At 41.8% G+C, this 18,826-nt stretch overlaps 2 long non-coding RNA genes across 2 annotated transcripts; both read left to right on the top strand.

Annotated features, from left to right (window-relative positions):
* Positions 1–7,929: 7,929 nt before the first annotated feature.
* LOC115553967 (uncharacterized) lies at positions 7,930–12,527 on the top strand. The gene is made up of 3 exons (XR_003978539.1): positions 7,930–8,019; positions 8,160–8,222; positions 12,229–12,527. It is a non-coding gene; the product is annotated as an uncharacterized LOC115553967 (long non-coding RNA).
* Positions 12,528–15,290: 2,763 nt separating this feature from the next.
* Positions 15,291–17,977, top strand: LOC115553482 (uncharacterized). The gene is made up of 2 exons (XR_003978461.1): positions 15,291–15,655; positions 17,255–17,977. It is a non-coding gene; the product is annotated as an uncharacterized LOC115553482 (long non-coding RNA).
* The last annotated feature ends 849 nt before the right edge of the window (positions 17,978–18,826 follow it).

Here is an 18,826-nt window from a genome sequence, read left to right as displayed (position 1 = left end):
AGTTGACAGGGAGTAACACGGTTGACAATGTTGCCAGGCTTCATTGTGATAGTTGATGCTTATATTGTTTTGTTTTTTAATAATGAATACATCCTGAATAACTGGTAGATTAACTAACCATTAATAGTGTTAACTAAGTATTAACTAACTGTTTTAGGAAGATGAGTCGCTTAACTGCTGCTGACAAGCAGCGCCAGTACAGGGCCCGGCGTAATGCTGATCCTGAGAAAAGGGCTGCATGTTTACAGAAGCACAGGGAGACATGGCAAGAGAACAAGCAGCGAGGAAAGGTGGAGGCAGTGAAAGATTTAAGCAAGAGGGAGAAGAGAAGGAAGCAAGCATATTGGAGAAAAGCCCAACGTCAGACAGACCAGGGAGAGAAAGAAAGTGATAGAGAGCCAGTTTACTCCACCCCAGAGTCCTGAAGTTAATCCACAGCCTCGGATGTCAAGGTAGAGATTTTTCTTTATAGAAAATAGGTTTATCAATAAATTATGAAATTATGTTGAAAAAACTAGAGTAACGGCTTGTCATCGTTTTTCTGTTCAATGAATATGAAGTTTAGAACTCATGATCTATAAACTAATGCTTTGTTTATCATTTTAGACGGAGAAGTTCTGGAAGGAAGGAAGTCAAGAGAAGGGAGTCAAACTTACACAGAGAAATCCAGGCTCTTAAGGAATCACTCAATAAACAGAAAAGAAAAACTGAAAAATACAGGAAAAGACTAACAAGACTACACCAACATTCAGAGTCACCCAGATCAAAAACCCGCCGCCTCTATTAGGAAGGGTTCCTGTGTCTCGAGAGGTGCACAAAACTTTAGTTTTCCACCATGCCCTAGTGGACAACATCAGCAGAAAGTATGCTTCTACCAAACACAAAAAAAATAGGCAGGTAATCGCAACACTTGTCAGGAAGGATCTTAAAAAAATACAAGTTAAAAAAAAATAATTCAGGAGAATGGGGGCCCGGCGGCGGTGGGACTGGTGCTGGCTGGCCGTCGTGTAAAGGTGTTCAAAGGAAAGGTCTGTAGCGGCGAAGGGACCAGGGAAGCTAGCTCACAGAGCGCAGGACGTATGGACTCTACTGGAACAAATAGGAGAGGCTTCCCGTGGGTTCAGCCTTTGATCCGACCGGATCACAGAGGGACTCTGTCTTGCTGTTGGGTTTTCGTCCAACATGAAGAGTCTCCCAAATCATACCATGTAGACATATCAGTTTTCATATATCATATCATATAAGTTATATAGCCTACAACATCATATAATTTTGTTTCTTTTACGAAACAAAAACAAATATTGAAGGAAATATTTTCGATAGTTGTGCATTTAAAGAAATCTGAAATGTGATCTAATAAATGTGATCTAACTAAAGTTGTTTAAACATAGTTATATAATCATACAAAATAACAAAGATGATTCGAAAATAATGTCTAATTGTTTCTAGTCACACAGAAGCGTACACAAACACAAACATTTAGGCTACTGAAAGTTTCTTAAACTGAAACGGAAACTTAAAAATTTTGTGTGCTGAAACTAGCTCGTGTCCATTATATGGATTTTAACTTGACCTGAACAACAGATAAAGGATGATATGAAAATAAATATTGAGAAAGACACTCAATAGAGTCAGGTAAGGTGGATTTATCTTCAAAGAACGATTGTTGAGGGGGGGGGTTAGGCAGGACCCAAGTGCACAGACTGGAAATGGTGACAGGGCAGTCGAAATGTTTATTGTTGGCACAGATGATCAGGATCGGACAGGCAGTGTAAACGGAGGCAGGCAAGAGTTGGGGAACGGCAGGCAATCAGGTAGACTGGGGCTTCCGTCGGCGGGCGGGTAGTCGGGCAGGCGAGGGGTCGGTGCAGGCGCGTATCAGACGCGGGGGATGAGTACGATGCATCCCCCTCACTTCTATTGGAAGGCCATTCCATCCCCTCCACTTTTGTTCGTCAAATCCTCACAAAAATCAGCTTTTCTAATAAAAAATAGTAAACGTTCGCCTGTTGTATGCAATTTAAAATGGTTGCTATGATTGCATCCCTCTGTATCAAATTATCACTCTGTAAATCCCAGCGCTACAATTGACGTTACGTAGACTAAACAGCTTGCGCAGCCTGCAGAAAGCGCTGGCAGCGGTGCTCCCGAGACCCGACTGCCTGAGAGCTCAGCGCGGTGACCGCGGTCATTCAAGCAGTTTCTCACAGATTGCTGTGCCTAACTGTTCGTGCTGCATACTGACTTGACGCCTTCAATGAAAAGGTAGAATTGAATCACTGTTTTAGATCAGCATCATTCACTGCCTGTAATGAAGGCAACATTTCCAGGCATATTAAGCGATTAAAGCCATTAATTATTAATCGTTAATAGATGCAAGGTTCATGGCTCTCTATTCAAGAGCTAGTTACCTCCTAGCATAAGATCCCATTCATTCTTCCGACTGGAACTAAGCCTACTTTAGTTTTAAAACTGTTCTCTTTTTTCGTGCAATATAGCCAATGATGCCGAAAACTAAAAGAAAAAGACAGGGGACTATAGACGGCTTTTTCAAGAGAAAACAAGTAAGTTGACTTCTCTTCCTCTGCAGACACTGACGTGCTTGCAAGTTGCAAGCTATAGGCTATCTGTTTCGACCGCGGTTGGGATGCACAGGTTTGACTAGGGCTACAGGCAGCCTTTACGGAGAGTAGAGATCCTCGTGCGATTCGTCATTTTCAAACCTTGAGAAAACGCACTTCAATCTACAAGGTGTATCACTCAAAATATACACAAAGTATGTGTCACATGTTTTCAGCCTTCAGAGGCTGCTGAAGCTCCTTTCAGCTTCATCACACAGTGTGTGTGTGTGTGTGTGTGTGTGTGTGTGTGTGTGTGTGTGTGTGTGTGTGTGTGTGTGTGTGTGTGTGTGCGTGTATCAAACAAACACACAATGAGTCATACACACACACACACACACACACACACACACACACACACACACACACACACACACACACACAGTGTATCTGCTCGCATTTCTTCCATTTTGTAGGCCTAGATGTATGTTAAAGTTCATATAATTGATCATCGCTACTTGGAATGATTATTTCTTCGCCTATTCCAGAACACCCCCACTTTTGGAAAGCTTGATACGCCCCTGGGTATCAGGAGGGCAGACAGGCGCGCGAGGAGCCGGAAACAGGGGAGCAGACCGGCAGGGACTCGACAACAGGCGGGTGGTCAGACAGGCAAAGGTTCGGGAACAGGCAGGATCAGCTTTGTAGAGCCGGCTGATATGGGGTCAGAACAATCAATTAATAATGAACGCACAGAGAAGGATTCACAAATGTATTTTGTGATTTATATATAAATTACTCTCTTCCCACAAATACATTTAAATTCACACATAAATGGATATCGATATATGTATAAATGTAAAATAAATCCATAAACAAAAATAAGTTTCACAAACACATTTCTGATCCACGCACAAATGTACCTTGTTTTAAATAAATGTAATATAAATCCATAAATATATTAGGGCCTAATGAAAAAACTATTTGCAATTTTCACCACAATGTATTTGGATGTTGTGCCATTTATATACAAACTGTTAAACTTGTATTTACAAGACGTTTTTCATTTGTGAACTTATTTGCATTTGTGTGTGAACTGGTCTGTATTTATGTGTGGATTTTTGAGACTCTCCTGACGTCGCGAGATTCACAAATGCATTTTTTTCAACAAGGAACTCTCTGTAGCCAATCAGATGCCTCCCTCGTTTTCAGCCAATCACATGACTGCAGTGACTGGGTTTTTACGTCGGTGCCGTTTACTACTTTAAAGGCACCGATAATCCCAAAACCCAGTCGAAACTAGATGGAAAAAGTGTGTAGCTAAACGTGACGCAGCTTTTAGGCTACTTCCTCACCACCTATAGAGATTGTTATGTACGATCATTCAAAAAACCCATGTTCTTTCCCATAGAGTAGACATTTGACAGAGGGAACCGGGAGGCTCGGAGGCTGGACTCAGATGTCGGAACTGCAGTCATGTGATTGGCTGAAAACGAGGGAGGCATCTGATTGGCTACAGAGAGTTCCTTGTTGAAAAAAATGCATTTGTGAATCTAGCGACGTCAGGAGAGTCTCAAAAATCCACACATAAATACAGACCAGTTCACACACAAATGCAAATAAGTTCACAAATGAAAAACGTCTTGTAAATGATGTTTAACAGTTTGTATATAAATGTAACAACATCCAAATACATTGTGATGAAAATTGCAAATATTTTTTTAATTAATATATTTATGGATTTATATTACATTTATTTAAAACAAGGTACATTTGTGTATTGGTCAGAAATGTGTTTGTGAAACTTATTTTTGTTTATGGATTTATTTCACATTTATAAATACCGCTATCCATTTATGTGTGCATTGAAATGTATTTGTGAGTAATTTATATATAAATCACCAAATACATTTGTGAATCCTTCTCTGTGCATTCATTATTAATGAGACTGTTCTGACCCCATAGGCTGAGGCCAAGTACCCCTGACTGCAGCCCGCAGACGGAGCCCGTCCACATTGAGGGGCGGGCCCTCAGTCCACATTGAGGGGCGGGCCCTCAGTCCACATTGAGGGGCGGGCCCTCAGTCCACATTGAGGGGCGGGCACTCAGTCCAGGGCACATTATCGGCCCAATGAGACTCTTCATGTCTACTCTGTCTCAGTGTCTCTGGCAGTAGGCTAGTTTATGCAAGTTGGCACTAGTAGTAGTACTAGTAAGGCAGGTAGTCTGTTATGTAAAAGTGCCCTAGGCTATTTCATCTTCCCGAAATTGTGGTCCAACTCCGCCAGATATCCCTATAGTCATCTGCGAACAAATTAAGGTGTTAGCGTTACAACTAAAATGAACGCAATTGTCGCGGTTACTCCGCTATTGAGATTATCCTGCTGTATCCTCTGTACCAGGGGCAATTCTAGGTTCTGACTTTTGGGGGGGCTCAACCCCAGGAAGCCACAGGGCTATATGAAGTATATAAAGTCCTTTCCAAGATTTTTTTATTCCACAACCTTTATTTTATTAGTTACTATATGCTGTTGTATGTCTAAGCCAAAAGCTGGCAGTTTCAGCTAAATAATGCAGTTCTTAATCACTAATGCCCTGTTTACACCTACCCGATAGTGGGCCCCGATGGTGCCCGATGGCTAAATCAGCAGCTATCGTTATAACATCGGCAAATAGCGTGGTTGCATCGGGAAAACACCGTTACTCTTCCCGGGAACATCGTTAGACAACGGGAAGAAACAGGAAGAAATGCTCAATGATTGGGCAACATCTGTTAGGCTTTCGGTGCAAAAGGATCCAATCGCAGACAGAAGGCTTGGTTATAAGAACTTTCTCTGAGTTTATTCCCAGCAAGGCACAGGAATCATACAGGCACGATCCGACAGAGACTGAATGGGCACACTGAGCTTAAGTAGCCACAAACCAATCAACACACATTAGCAATAGGTGTGTTCACAAACTCAGGGGATATCAGCAAACCAAAGAAATGCAGGAAGTAGCAGGGTGGAGTCGAAAGTACATTGCAATCCAAAACAAACAGAAAACACCAAATGACCTACAAAATGTAAATAAATAATAAAAAACACATGTTGCTGAAAAAACAGGAACTTAAATATCCGGATCCCTTACAACATCGGGCAACATCGGCAAAGAACGAACATGTTTGTTAATTTTGGGTCTATCGGGGTAGAATCGGTTACCAGGTGTTGCTATGGGCTAATCGGCTATAATCGGGAATAGAACGGGAGTATGACGTAAGACATCGCAAATCGTTCGGGAATTTTCCTGGGCACATCGGCTATATTCGTTAATCTTCCGCGCTTTATCGTGTTTTATCGTCTTTATATCGGCAACCTCAACACACGAAAGACCCTCGAGAACCCTAGACAAATAACGATTGTGAGTGACCAGATTGTGTTAAGGAAGACCCTCAACTGCCACTCGGGTATAAATAGGGGGTGATGGATGGATGTCCTACTTTTATAACTACAGGGTACTTCGCCCATTTAGAACCGGCGTTCTATTATTATAAAATCGCTATTGTAATATAAATAAATATCAGTCTAAACCAGTCTCCCCTTTGCCTTCTCCCGAAATGACGCCAAACGCGTCATTTGACGTGTTTGGCGTCATTCGAAATGACGTCAAATGACGCCAAACGCACTTCGGGTGTCTTCCGTGGCATAAATCGTTATGTTATCGTTATAACATCGGGTATGTGTAAATGCTACCCCGATAAATTGACCCGATCATACATTTTTAGCCCGATGTCACCCGAATCACCCTGACTTCCACATCGGTGGTCCATCGGCCATTAGCGGCCATTAGCGGGATGGTGTAAACGGGGCATAAAGTGATGAAAGGAAAAAATTATATTTGGATGAAGGAATAATCAATGGATGTGAACTGTAATAACAAATTTGAGGCATATTAAATTTCCTTTGTGTAAGTTTCACTCAAAAATGACCATATTTCCCCCTTTTTTTTTTATTTACACAGTTACTGAAACACATTGGTACAACGAGATTAATAATATGAGAAACATACCACTATTTCGGGAGCAATAAACTACTTTGTCTCACTTTCAGGGACCCATAGATTTTTATAAAACTTCTAATGCAAAAAAATCTTTTTCTGATGCAAAAAAAAGGGCGTTAATTTTCAGTTAAAACAAAACCGCTGGCATTATTTTATCAGCTGTGGGCGTTTTCATTGACGTAACAACGTGAGCTAATCAACAAGTACAACATGTTCTAGACCAGTGGCTCTCAATTATTTTCTGTCATTCCCACCCTAGGAGACAAATATTTTTTTGCGCCCTCCCTGAATTGAAATAGCCTACTATTGAGAACCTGCTAATATTTATTTATTTAAATTAATAAAATTAGCGGAGATAACATCTGCAACAACAAAAAACAATTTCCTAGTTCGGTTTATTAACTCAATTCTTAACATTTAAACAAGACTGCTAAGTGTGTGTGATTCTCAAAACAGAGAAACAAGAGCATATGATTCACTGGGGTTTGCATTTAATTAAAAATATTTTTAAACGGTAAACATTGGTCACTTGTCAGCTTCATCAGCTTATTCCCTTTCAAAAAAAAAAAAATACATGTTCATCTTTCAAGCATGAATAAAGACACCAAGTCCCTCTGTCATGACTCTGTATGATCAAAATTCTTGTAAAACTTCTGACCCTTGGTATTATGTTTATTTAAAATAAAATAAGTAACTTATTAAAATAAATAAATAAGACACTAAGTCCCCCCCCCCCCCCCCCCCCCCACACCTTTTATCAGCTGAGGGCGTTTTCATGAGTCTCATAGTATTAGAACATGTGGTACTTGTTGATTACGTTGTTATGTCAATGTCAACGCCCTCAGCTGATTAAATAATGCCAGCGTTTTTTTTCAACTGAAAATTAGCACCCATGTCAACTTTTTCTGCTCCTTGCACCTTATCATGCTTATCATGCTACGCAGCATTACAAGCCCCTGCCGACTAAAACCTGAGGCCATTCAAGAGGAGGCATAGATAGAATCGCCTTGGGGTCAACTGTCATTTAATAGTCATCTGACAGATTATGTCAAGGTTTTAAAATGATTATTGTTATTAGCTGGTCATGTTATAACACAGCTGGAAATCGTGGATTTTCTGATAAACTAGCAAGCCTTTTTGACAGACAAAACAGTAGAAAGTATGTTAAGTGGGCTCATGCTGCCTTTTTGGTTTTGTCAAACAGGAGACGCCCACCGACCAATCAGATAGAGATTCCTGCAGGAAGGTTGCGCTCAGTTTCACTAGCCCACTTGTGCCTGTTCATTACAGCATCTATTCTCTCATTGCTTGTGAGAGGTCTAAAAAAAAGGTCTAGTTTCGCAACTGAATATTCATGACTTTCCTGTTTTGTTGCAGATTAAGGCAGAAGAGTTGAAATTTTTCGACCCTCAATTAAAGTAAGGTAATATAAACGCTGTCTAATCTGATATCCTTGTCATTATATTCAAGTCAGTATTTTATAAAATTCAGTTGGTTTATAAAACTATAACTGTATAAAAAAGAATGATTTATGGGGCCATTCGTACTTTCGGTTTCACTCAGGTCGCTCCCGGAGAAACAACAAAGAGTTTCATCAAACATTATGGCTCCTTGGAACATCATAAGGTAGGCTATTTGAAGAATGATTATTCCCCGCTTTGCACCTGGTATTAAAATGCGTTTCGGGAGCTCGTATATTAACCTGTTATAGCCAAAACGGAAATAAATCCTGCTGTAAATGAAACCGAGACAAGGGTGGTGGTGAGAGAGAATCGCATAACTAATCAATTTGAACCGTTGCATGTGTGAAAGGGACTCTAGTTATGTAGCCAACAGTTAGGCCCTATCCCGTTCCTTTGGTCTTCCAAAATCTCCACCTTAACCCTACCCCTACCCCTTAACCCTACCCCTCAACCCTACCCCTACGAAATGGGTTGACAACCCTTCAAGACCCAGTTACAGTACGTCATTAGTAGTCGTTTGATATTTATTTGTTTTTTATTTTTTTGATACTTTTTATACAATATCCGTCTTTGGAATTTTACTGAATGTCTTAGGAATGCAACCTTACCCACATGGTAAAACACGTTATGATAAGAATATTATTCATGCTCAAAACCTGTTAGAAACTCCAATATTGCACTTTATTTTGGATGAAACATTATAAAAGATCAACATAATATATCAAACCAGAATAAATATAGAATTTGAGGTAGTATGCCATCCATGTAAAACATAAATATCAAGAACCAGTGATATAATTGAACTAATATTGCACATTACAAAAAAGGCAAAAGGGGCCCAAAAAAGGGTCGGTTTTAAATAGGGGTGTAACGGTACACAAAAGTCACTGTTCGGTACATACCTCAGTTTTGAAGTCATGGTACGGTACAGGACGGTACGGTTCATAGTTAATGGGAAAATTAAAAAAAATGCTTGTTTGTCAACAATGGAGAATGGCCGTAGATCAGCAGCAATGAAAACACCAATAGACTTTGTTATGGAATTTGTATTTCTGAATTCTCAGACAGGGGTTGGTGAAATAGTGTCGTGAGCTGGGTTTGCACGGCTAGTTTTTTTTTCACAGCAACGTTGATAGTAACACCTGGATGGTGCCTTTTCAAATGCGTGAGCATTAGGGATGAGTCGGTTGTGACCGATTCGTTCACAACGAACGAATCCCGAACGTGAACGACAAGAACTGGTTCCCCAAAACAAGAAGAACTGGTTCTTTGATTCTTTTTTTTTAACATAAAACAAAAATATTGTCAAGTAAATAAAATATACAAACGAACAGAGCTTCGTCTGCCCGCGACCTTATATCGATTGAGTCTACAACGTTCTCAAAGATTCAGCCAATGAAAGGTAACAATGGTGTTGCCATGGCACCTGGGTAAACAAATGACAAGGTGGTACCATCGAATTTGCGCGCTTTCTCTGTCTGACGTATCTTGGGTCATACCATTCGACGTTCACTCATATATCCCTACATCCCGAAAATAGACTTGACCTCCATCTGTTCATTGGATAAACGCATTTCCCATTCCCAGGAATCTTTGCTCCATTCTACGTCAATTCAAGAACAAACAAAGAAATTAAACTGCAGTTCGTATTTTTTATTTATGACCATGAAAGTTCTGTAATGCCTGAATAATGAAGAATTAAATGTAAAGTAAAATAAAATATTGTCAGCATTCTGACAATATTTACGATAAAATGAAAATAAACAAAATAGCATAATGAATGCAATTAACTGCAATCCAACAAACATACACATTACCAGCATAGATAATATACACAAAACAGATAAAACATTAATACCTGCATGAGCCAAAGAAATACGTGTCACTGCATGTAAACGCTCGTAGACAGGACCACATTCCCTCCTAGCAAACAAACAAACGGGGAAACCCTGAAGTACTCTGACGCACATGTATACAATAAAACTCACAAAAGGTACATTTGCAAAGCGTTAGCTGATATAACAGCGCTGTAGCATGTTCACATACGTAATTCCTAACACATTAAGTTACACATTAATCATTTTCATTGTCTACAAAACGATTTATATGCTTAAATATGACGACAAATACAACAACATACCTCCACTCAGATAGAAAACAGCATTCTGAGCTTGGCGCTGCATATACGTCACTAAACACGGAGCCCCCCTCTGGAGCTTTGGTGGTTGTGTTGTTATAAAGAAAATGCCTTTACAACATTGAAATGGGGTAATGATAATGCGACGGTCATCATCATTTATTTAATGATTATTAAAATAGAAAACACTTACCTTTGTGGTTTAAGATCCTGTCGCATCTTTTCCCCCGCCATCTTGACTTTTCTTGATTTTCCATTTTCTCGCAAAGTATTGCGGGAGCAAGTCACAACTGTAGCGTTGCAAGGGTGCCCATCGAAAATCTTAACTTCAAGAGGATGTTAGCCCTCCCCCTCACCCCTTACCCTGCCTTAAAAAGGCTTTCGGGACACGTCTCGCTGCGCATGAACGCGCAACAGCGAGGCGTAGGGGGGAGATTTCGGTTGGAGCAAAGGATTGAGACTGAGCCCAACACTGCAACTCCTCTGATGTCAGACATTATCCTGAGGATAATGTGCACATCCCCGCTGTACTGGGATGTGCGTCTCCAGTTCAACAGGTCCCCCTACTGTACTGGGATGTGCGTCTCCAGTTCAACAGGTCCCCCTACTGTACTGGGATGTGCGTCTCCAGTACAACAGGGCAGCCCGCTGTACTGGGATGTGTGTCTCCAGTTCAACAGGGCTTCCCGCTGTACTGGGATGTGCGTCTCCAGTTCAACAGGGCTCCCTTCTGTACTGGGATGTGCGTCTCCAGGTCAACAGGGCTCCCTGCTGTACTGGGATGTGCGTCTCCAGTTCAACTGGGCTCCCCACTGTACTGGGATGTGCGTCTCCAGTTCAACAGGGCTCCCTGCTGTACTGGGATGTGCGTCTCCAGTTCAACAGGGCAGCCCGCTGTACTGGGATGTGCGTCTCCAGTTCAACAGGGCTTCCCGCTGTACTGGGATGTGTGTCTCCAGTTCAACAGGGCTCCCTTCTGTACTGGGATGTGCGTCTCCAGGTCAACAGGGCTTCCCGCTGTACTGGGATGTGTGTCTCCAGTTCAACAGGGCTCCCCGCTGTACTGGGATGTGCGTCTCCAGGTCAACGGGGCTCCCCGCTGTACTGGGATGTGCGTCTCCAGTTCAACAGGGCTCCCTGCTGTACTGGGATGTGCGTCTCCAGTTCAACGGGGCTCCCCGCTGTACTGGGATGTGCGTCTCCAGTTCAACAGGGCTTCCCGCTGTACTGGAGATTGTTGTGGAAATAATCGACTAGTTTGCAAAGAGGCGAAGACAAAGGAATATTAACATTAAGAGCTTTTATTCTCATTGCACCGTGAAGACGGAAACATCAATGACATTTACTTCTCTATTTCTGCATTTCATCAGAGCTCACATCCAACCATATCCTCATGACCACGCTTCATCATTAGTCTGGGGTTTTGCCCGAAAGATCTCCTAAAATAGTGGTTGTTCTAAACGTCGACTCCTTATCGGATACCGATTTATTTAAATCTTCTGTTTACTGAACACTGGATTTGCTTGACCCTCTCTACTGTTTTTCCAGCACACTGACCACTTCAGCTCATTATATTTTTCCGTAGTGTGTGTGTGTGTGTGTGTGTGTGTGTGTGTGTGTGTGTGTGTGTGTGTGTGTGTGTGTGTGTGTGTGTGTGTGTGTGTGTGTGTGTGTGTGTGTGTGTGTGTGTGTGTTTTTCCCACTTTTTGTGACTGTTAAACGTCCGCGGTCCTTATTTTAGCCGCATTTCAGATATTTTAATTTAGTGTACAATTCTTATTTAACTTATGTCTACGAAACCACAGATACGAATTCCCTATTGGTAAAGTCAAGTAGGCTACATTTAAGCATGCAACTGGGGTATAACATCTTTATTTATTAATAACACAGAAATAATAACTAACTACAGAACAGTATGAATAGTCTGATTGAACCAAACACAACTCTTTTCAAACCCCCCAATGATCTTCTAACCCCGTCCCCAGAACTCGTTATTTAATTGATGAACTGCTTTTCTTTCATCTCTCCCCAGATATTTCTGAAGGTCAAGAAAAGTCTGTGACTGCAGTTTGATGGTTGAAGCCCAAACAAACCTGACAACCATGTTTCTACAATTCATATTAATTATTAGTACTTGTTACTTTGGCGTTGCTTCATCTTCATATTGTCCACTGAATGAATACAGAGCAGGAACGGAGTGTTGCCCATCATGTCCGCCTGGTAAATATCTGAACTGTTGTCACGCTGTTTGACTCTACAACGTATACTATCTACAAATAAACATATACAGGATATACAGTTTACAAATCTACATAAAGACGGTCAACAAATCTACAACATGTCCAACATATACTGTCTATGAATCTACAACATATTCAAAATGTTATTTTCAACAGGAATGCATGTTGTAAAGGACTGCATAGAGAGAAGCATTACAACGTGCGCAAGGTGCCCCGAAGGCACTTTCCAAGCCGGCTATAATGAGCAGAAGCAATGCTCTAACTGTACAAAGTGTGACGCAGGTACATCGGTTATTTAATGGAGATGCCCCCAATGCAACCCCCATGTGTTGTGTTGATGAGGACGTTGTGTTGTCCATGTTGATATCAGAAGTTTTGTTGTTCATGTTTACATCAGAAGTTGTGTACTCTCAGGTTCTCTCAGGTTCCTCTGTAACTGTTGTGATTGACAGGTCTCGATCTGAAGGTGAAGAAGTCGTGTTCATCAACATCAGATGTTCTGTGTAAGCCCCTGGATGGATTCTTCTGTAGTGACTCTAACGGAGGTGTATGTAGGGCCGCTCAGAGACACCGTCTGAGCTGCAGTCCTGGTTATTACATCGGTCAAAGAGGTTGGTGTTCTATATATACTGTACGGACACATTAATTATAGATAAATTGTTAAATAAATCAACGTCTACTGAACCTATTCAGTCCCATAAGGGCCATCCTGCTTCTTACCATTTAATGTATTAGTGTCCAAGTTACTCCACGATCATCTACAACAGTCTGGCAATGATACCCACAAACACCTTTTGAATTACAATTCTCTGTTTCCTTGTTCCTACGATGTTGATCTTATAATATTATAGCTGTTGAACGATAAAAATTGAAATGATTATCACAAATATCCCCACCACATCTGAGAACGGTCGTGTTTTAATAAAACATGAATATTCCTACAGGAACAGCAGATAAAGACACAGAGTGCCTTCACTGTACTGATGGAACATTCTCAGATGGCACGCGGTCGTCTTGCAAGAACCACACAAAGTAAGTGGAGTTAATTAAACAATCTATACATACAGTACAATAATGGTATGTTAAGAATTAGGCCTGGGCAATATATAGTGTACTGGTGTGGCTTTTGTTTGCCTGTTTTATGCATACCATAGTCATAATGTTATGTTCGTTTCTTTATAATCAGAATTAGATATTGTTCAAAGGTCATTCATTCTTGACAATATATATAACTTCCATTCAGTCATTTTCTCCACATCGGCGTCCAGTGAATTCAGACACAGGTAGATACAGGTCATTAGGAGCAGGTAGGGGTCAGGCATCTAGCTCAAGAACCTTCCTGAAGGCCTACAGGAAGGTTGTGGACATTGGGGATCGAACCCAGTACCTTTTAAACCTGGAGTCCAACACCCAGTCTACTACAGAACTAAAGGTTGTTTTGTCCTTCTGGTTTCAGATGTGATTCTGTGGGAGGGGTGCAGATACAACCAGGAACTGATTCAACTGATTCTACATGTTTTCAATACGTTGTGATTGGGGGCATAATAATAGGATGCATATTGCTTATATCAATCATCGTCCTGGGAGGTAAGCATTACATTCAACTCTAACATGTATGGTTACATTCAACAATAATGTATTATGGTTACATCAAACTAGCATGCACTAACATGTATCAAGGTTATGCTGAATGATCCTGACAGGATATTGTATTGTTTATCTCTATATAGCATTGGTTTACATAAGACGTCTGAAGGTAAGTGTTATTACTGGTTTTATACATAATACAATAATATGTGTGACCCTAGCTGGCAGTGGTGGAGTTATTAGATGATGACCTTGTAATGAACCCAATGTTGATATTTTATTCACTTTTTCATTTATAGGAAAAGGAAAAGCAGGGGTGGTGCTGGCATGGTAAGTTCTTATTCAACATGTTTCATTTTGTAAATGAGTTACCGATCATTTATTAATATCCAGTGATGTGCAAGGGTTACTGACTCACACCAAGTCAAATGATATCGTTGTGATTCAAAACATTTCATCTAATTGTACCAGAGAGTCAGAGCCTACCTAGCAGAGGGACCAGAGTGGCAGACCTACTGAACAACATCCTCTAGACATTAGATTATAGAATGGAGCTATCATATCATCATCAACATCATATCACTGTGTGGGGATTTGGCGCCCCCTCCGGCTGCAGGCGCCCCTGCTTACTGAGACGGTGCTGCGCACAGAAGGGGGGGGGGGGGTCTCGCCCGGGTTGTAATTCAATGAAGAACCGCCCCTGGTCATGACAACACAGAGCAGGGATGAAGGGTAGAAAGACTTCTGTCCTTGTTTGACCACGATAATGGCAGCCGTCTCCCTACACGTATTCAGTCTGTCAAGATGTTCTTCTGTGTAGAGGCTAATTCAGAGTGGAAACCAGGAACTGGTTCAACTGATTCTACATGATTAGAATATATGGAGCAGTTCATAATGATAGGATGCATATTTTCATAATATCAATCATAGTCCTGGGACGTAAGGATTACGTTAAACTAACATGTATCACGGTTACATTTCATGTAAGGCTAACTTTATCTACTCAATAACCGTCCAGGTGAAGCTGCTGGAGAAAGGACACCTGGTTCCTCATCCACATCTCTCCTCTCTCTGTAACTTGTACGTCAACCCATTATTTGTGATCTCTGTGCCATTTGTTAATATACTGCTATTTTGTCTTTATTATTATTGTTATAATTTTGTGTTATACCTTGTTTCTAATTAATCATTCTGGGTCTCCCCTCCACCTCCCGGTCTAGCCTCCTTAGTCTGGGTCTCCCCTCCACCTCCAGGTCCACCCCCCTCAGTCTGGGTCTCCCCTCCACCTCCCTGTCTAGCCTCCTCAGTCTGGGTCTCCCCTCCACCTCCAGGTCCACCCCCCTCAGTCTGGGTCTCCCCTCCACCTCCCGGTCTAGCCTCCTCAGTCTGGGTCTCCCCTCCACCTCCAGGTCCACCCCCCTCAGTCTGGGTCTCCCCTCCACCTCCCGGTCTAGCCTCCTCAGTCTGGGTCTCCCCTCCACCTCCCGGTCCACTTTCCTCAGTCTGGGTCCCCCCTCCACCTCCCAGTCAGCCAGAAAGTGAATCTGATGACTCAAACTCACTAAAACCAGTCCCCATCAGGAGAGACCATGGAGTCTCCCAGGTCACCCCCCTTATTCCGTCAGCCAGAAGGTGTCGTGTTCGCTCCAAGTCGGAATCAAGTCACTTTAATATCCCAAGACCCAGGCGCCGTGCTTCACTACTGAAGGGGAATGACGTTGCAGAAGAAGAAGAATGGCCAGTTCTAGAAAGTCTGGATTAACTTGAAAGTGAATATGATGACTGAAGCTCAAAAACGGAAGAAGGAAATACACCAGTCTGAAACATCTTCTTTTTTTTTGGAGCGAATTTCTTGATGATACTTTTGATGTTTTTGCACTATTTTTTAAACTAACGATGACACGTAAATTTTTAACTCATGCTTTTTTTTGCATTTTGTAGAGAATGAAGCTGTGGTTCCGTGCTAAACGTTAGGTGCTATAATAGTATTGAAGGTGCAATAATTCAGGTGCTGATCAGTGTTTCTCGGCTCCACTTTAAGGGTGCACTCACACTAGGCCATCTGGCCGTGGCCGTTGGCCGCGCAACGGTAGGCTCTTGTACTTCTAACAACAATGGACAACAACACAGAGAACACAGTTCGCACTTTGACCGACACTCGACTTCTCTATGGGACCAACGTGAACCAACAGTTGAACCGCTTTACGCCATGTTTACCGTTTAATGGGAAAGAAGGCTCATCGCCTTTTATTATGTCCATGGTCGTCGCATGGACTATACGTCACCCAGCTCAGGTTGCGTAGCCGTGCGTGTGCGCGTGTCGGCTCATTAGCATCTGTACCGTAGCGGCCCGTACCAAAGCAGCACACCTCTCCCAAGTGGCCAAGTTGGCCTGGCCTGGCCAGACTGGCCACACTCACACTGGCAGATTTGAGCACGGTTAGGTGTGAAAACGGCCACGGCCAGATGGCCTAGTGTGAGTGCACCCTCAGTGAAACACGGCCTGCTACTCCATGGGCCTCTACGGATTCTGTTTATTGTGCTTCGGATTTTTTTATTTGCGGGCAATTTGCTTATGATGTAACGAGTGAAGTCTACATTGGTCCTTCGCGAGTGTTTACTGGTGGTCAGGATTTGGCAGATGCAATTATCCTCTGGGCGCTTTTCTTTTTTTAATGCAGCATAACATATGGTGCCAGCAGCCCTTGCTCGTCTTCAAAAGGCTGATGCTCAGTACCTCTTTTCGTTTCGTACCCCCTTTACAGTCTGGCATTGTTTGTCTGGTAAACTTTGTTGATGTCAAGATAAGTGTTAAATTGCCAACACTGTTCTTTGTCCTGAGTGTATTAGTATTACCTATCCCGAGCCAATACCCTGGTGTTTCCAACGCCGTTTTGCAAAACAAGCCAAAACACAAACTGTGGTTTTCAACTTTTATTGATCGAATAGGATTTTCAACCTCAGACAATATGCTGTAGAGCCTATTGTAATGCAGCGTTGAATGGATGAATAGCTCACATAAGGGTACCCAGCACTTTTCAGACCACACTCAAGCTTATGGTTATTGTCCCCACCACTTCTAAAAACAAACTGACGCCCTTGCATTCACGTCATTATATGACACCTTAGTATGGTTAAACATGACAATAAATGTAATTCACTGAAACCTGTCCCCATCAGGAGAGACCATGGAGTCTCCCAGGTCACCCCCCTTATTCCGTCAGCCAGAAGGTGACGGAATAAACAACGTTTATAGGTCATAAAAGTCGAAAAAGCTAAATAGACAACTGATATTACAGCGTGGTAACGCTGGGGTCGGTCAGAATCGACACCACGAGGCGGTCCTGTTGGTGGGAGGGTTCGTGCGTTGTTTGATTAACAAGTGGGGGCTTTAAATAAAGGCAGCTCTCGGGGTCGTGCGGTGTTTGGGGCGCAAGAGTTGCAAACTAAGTTAACAAGGCGCCTTGTTCAAACTACATGCGTCCGTCGACGGATGGGGGCTTTTTGAGGCCTTGTTCACACTACATGCGTCCGTCGACGGATGGCCGAGGGTGTGTCTGACGTATAGGGGACTAGTTTTTGCAGACACATACTGCCAATCAAATCGCTTCCCACTACACAGCCGATGTGTGGATCTTAAATACATTGCACTTTCTAAAAAGCTTTTTTAACTTTGCCTTTATTTTCTATTTTAATACTAAAGTGCCTGCTTTTTAACTTTCTATTTTAATCATTTCTTTGCATTAGGGGTACATGTCATGTCCGCGGGTTGTATTTATAAATTGTAGAAAATATCTTTATTTTTTATTTCACTTAAAAAGGTCAACCAATTCTATAAAAAAAAAATCAGACAACGCATATTCTATACTAGAAGTTGCTGTTTTTGTGCTGTCCTAATTGCTGAATGTCAGGTGTTGCTTTAAGAAAAAAAAATAAACAATGTGTTTTTGAGAATTATTTTCATCATTATTTCTTGGTATTAATCATTATAATATGATGAACATTAAATTATCCACTTTGTGTGTGTCCGAGAAATTTCCGTCAACCGTGTTACCCACTGACAAAACCCCTATAATTCAGCAAGGGTTTGCTCCAAAGTCACATGTCCAACCCCACGTGATGTCATTTCCTGCAGTGGTGGTAAATTTGAAAACAGTTGGGTAAGTTTTTCCTTCTCCTCTTCAATATTTCATCAATAATTTGGGTTTTACATTGAGTGGGTTAATGGCTTGTCAAATGTGTTATCAACATTTTCTTGTTCAGTTGCATTACACATTATTTTTTACTAATATTAACTGAAAGTGTATCAAAACACGAGTTGATCAAGGTCATATGGCGACAGGTTCAAGGTTGCCAGTTAGCACAAGGCCCCAAAATGGCCGAACTGTCAACTGTTACCTGTCAACTGTTACCCATCAAGTGTCACACAGTAGACAGGGAGTAACACGGTTGACAATGTTGCCAGGTTTCATTGTGATAGTCAGAGCCGGACAGTAACGGAGTACATTTACTTGAGTACAGTACTTAAGTACAATTTTGAGGGATCTGTACTTTACTCGAGTATCATTTTTTGGGAGTACTCATGACTTTACTCAAGTACATTTGAGAGGCAAATATTGTACTCTTTACTCCTTTACATTTCTATCCATAACCGTGAGTACCCGTTACTCCTTCTGAAAAATAAAAGGAGAAAAGAAAAATCACGGTAACCCTCACTTTGTTGTTTCCCTCTCAAACGTGATTCCCTCTCAAACTGATTAGGACAGCCTTCAGCCTATCAGCAATCACCTTCGCTTTCCGCCA

The sequence above is a fragment of the Gadus morhua genome, chromosome 1, assembly GCF_902167405.1.
Source record: "Gadus morhua chromosome 1, gadMor3.0, whole genome shotgun sequence".
NCBI lineage: Eukaryota > Metazoa > Chordata > Actinopteri > Gadiformes > Gadidae > Gadus > Gadus morhua.
The sequence above is the reverse complement of the archived record's forward strand: the minus strand, read 5'-3'. Positions and strand labels throughout refer to the sequence as shown.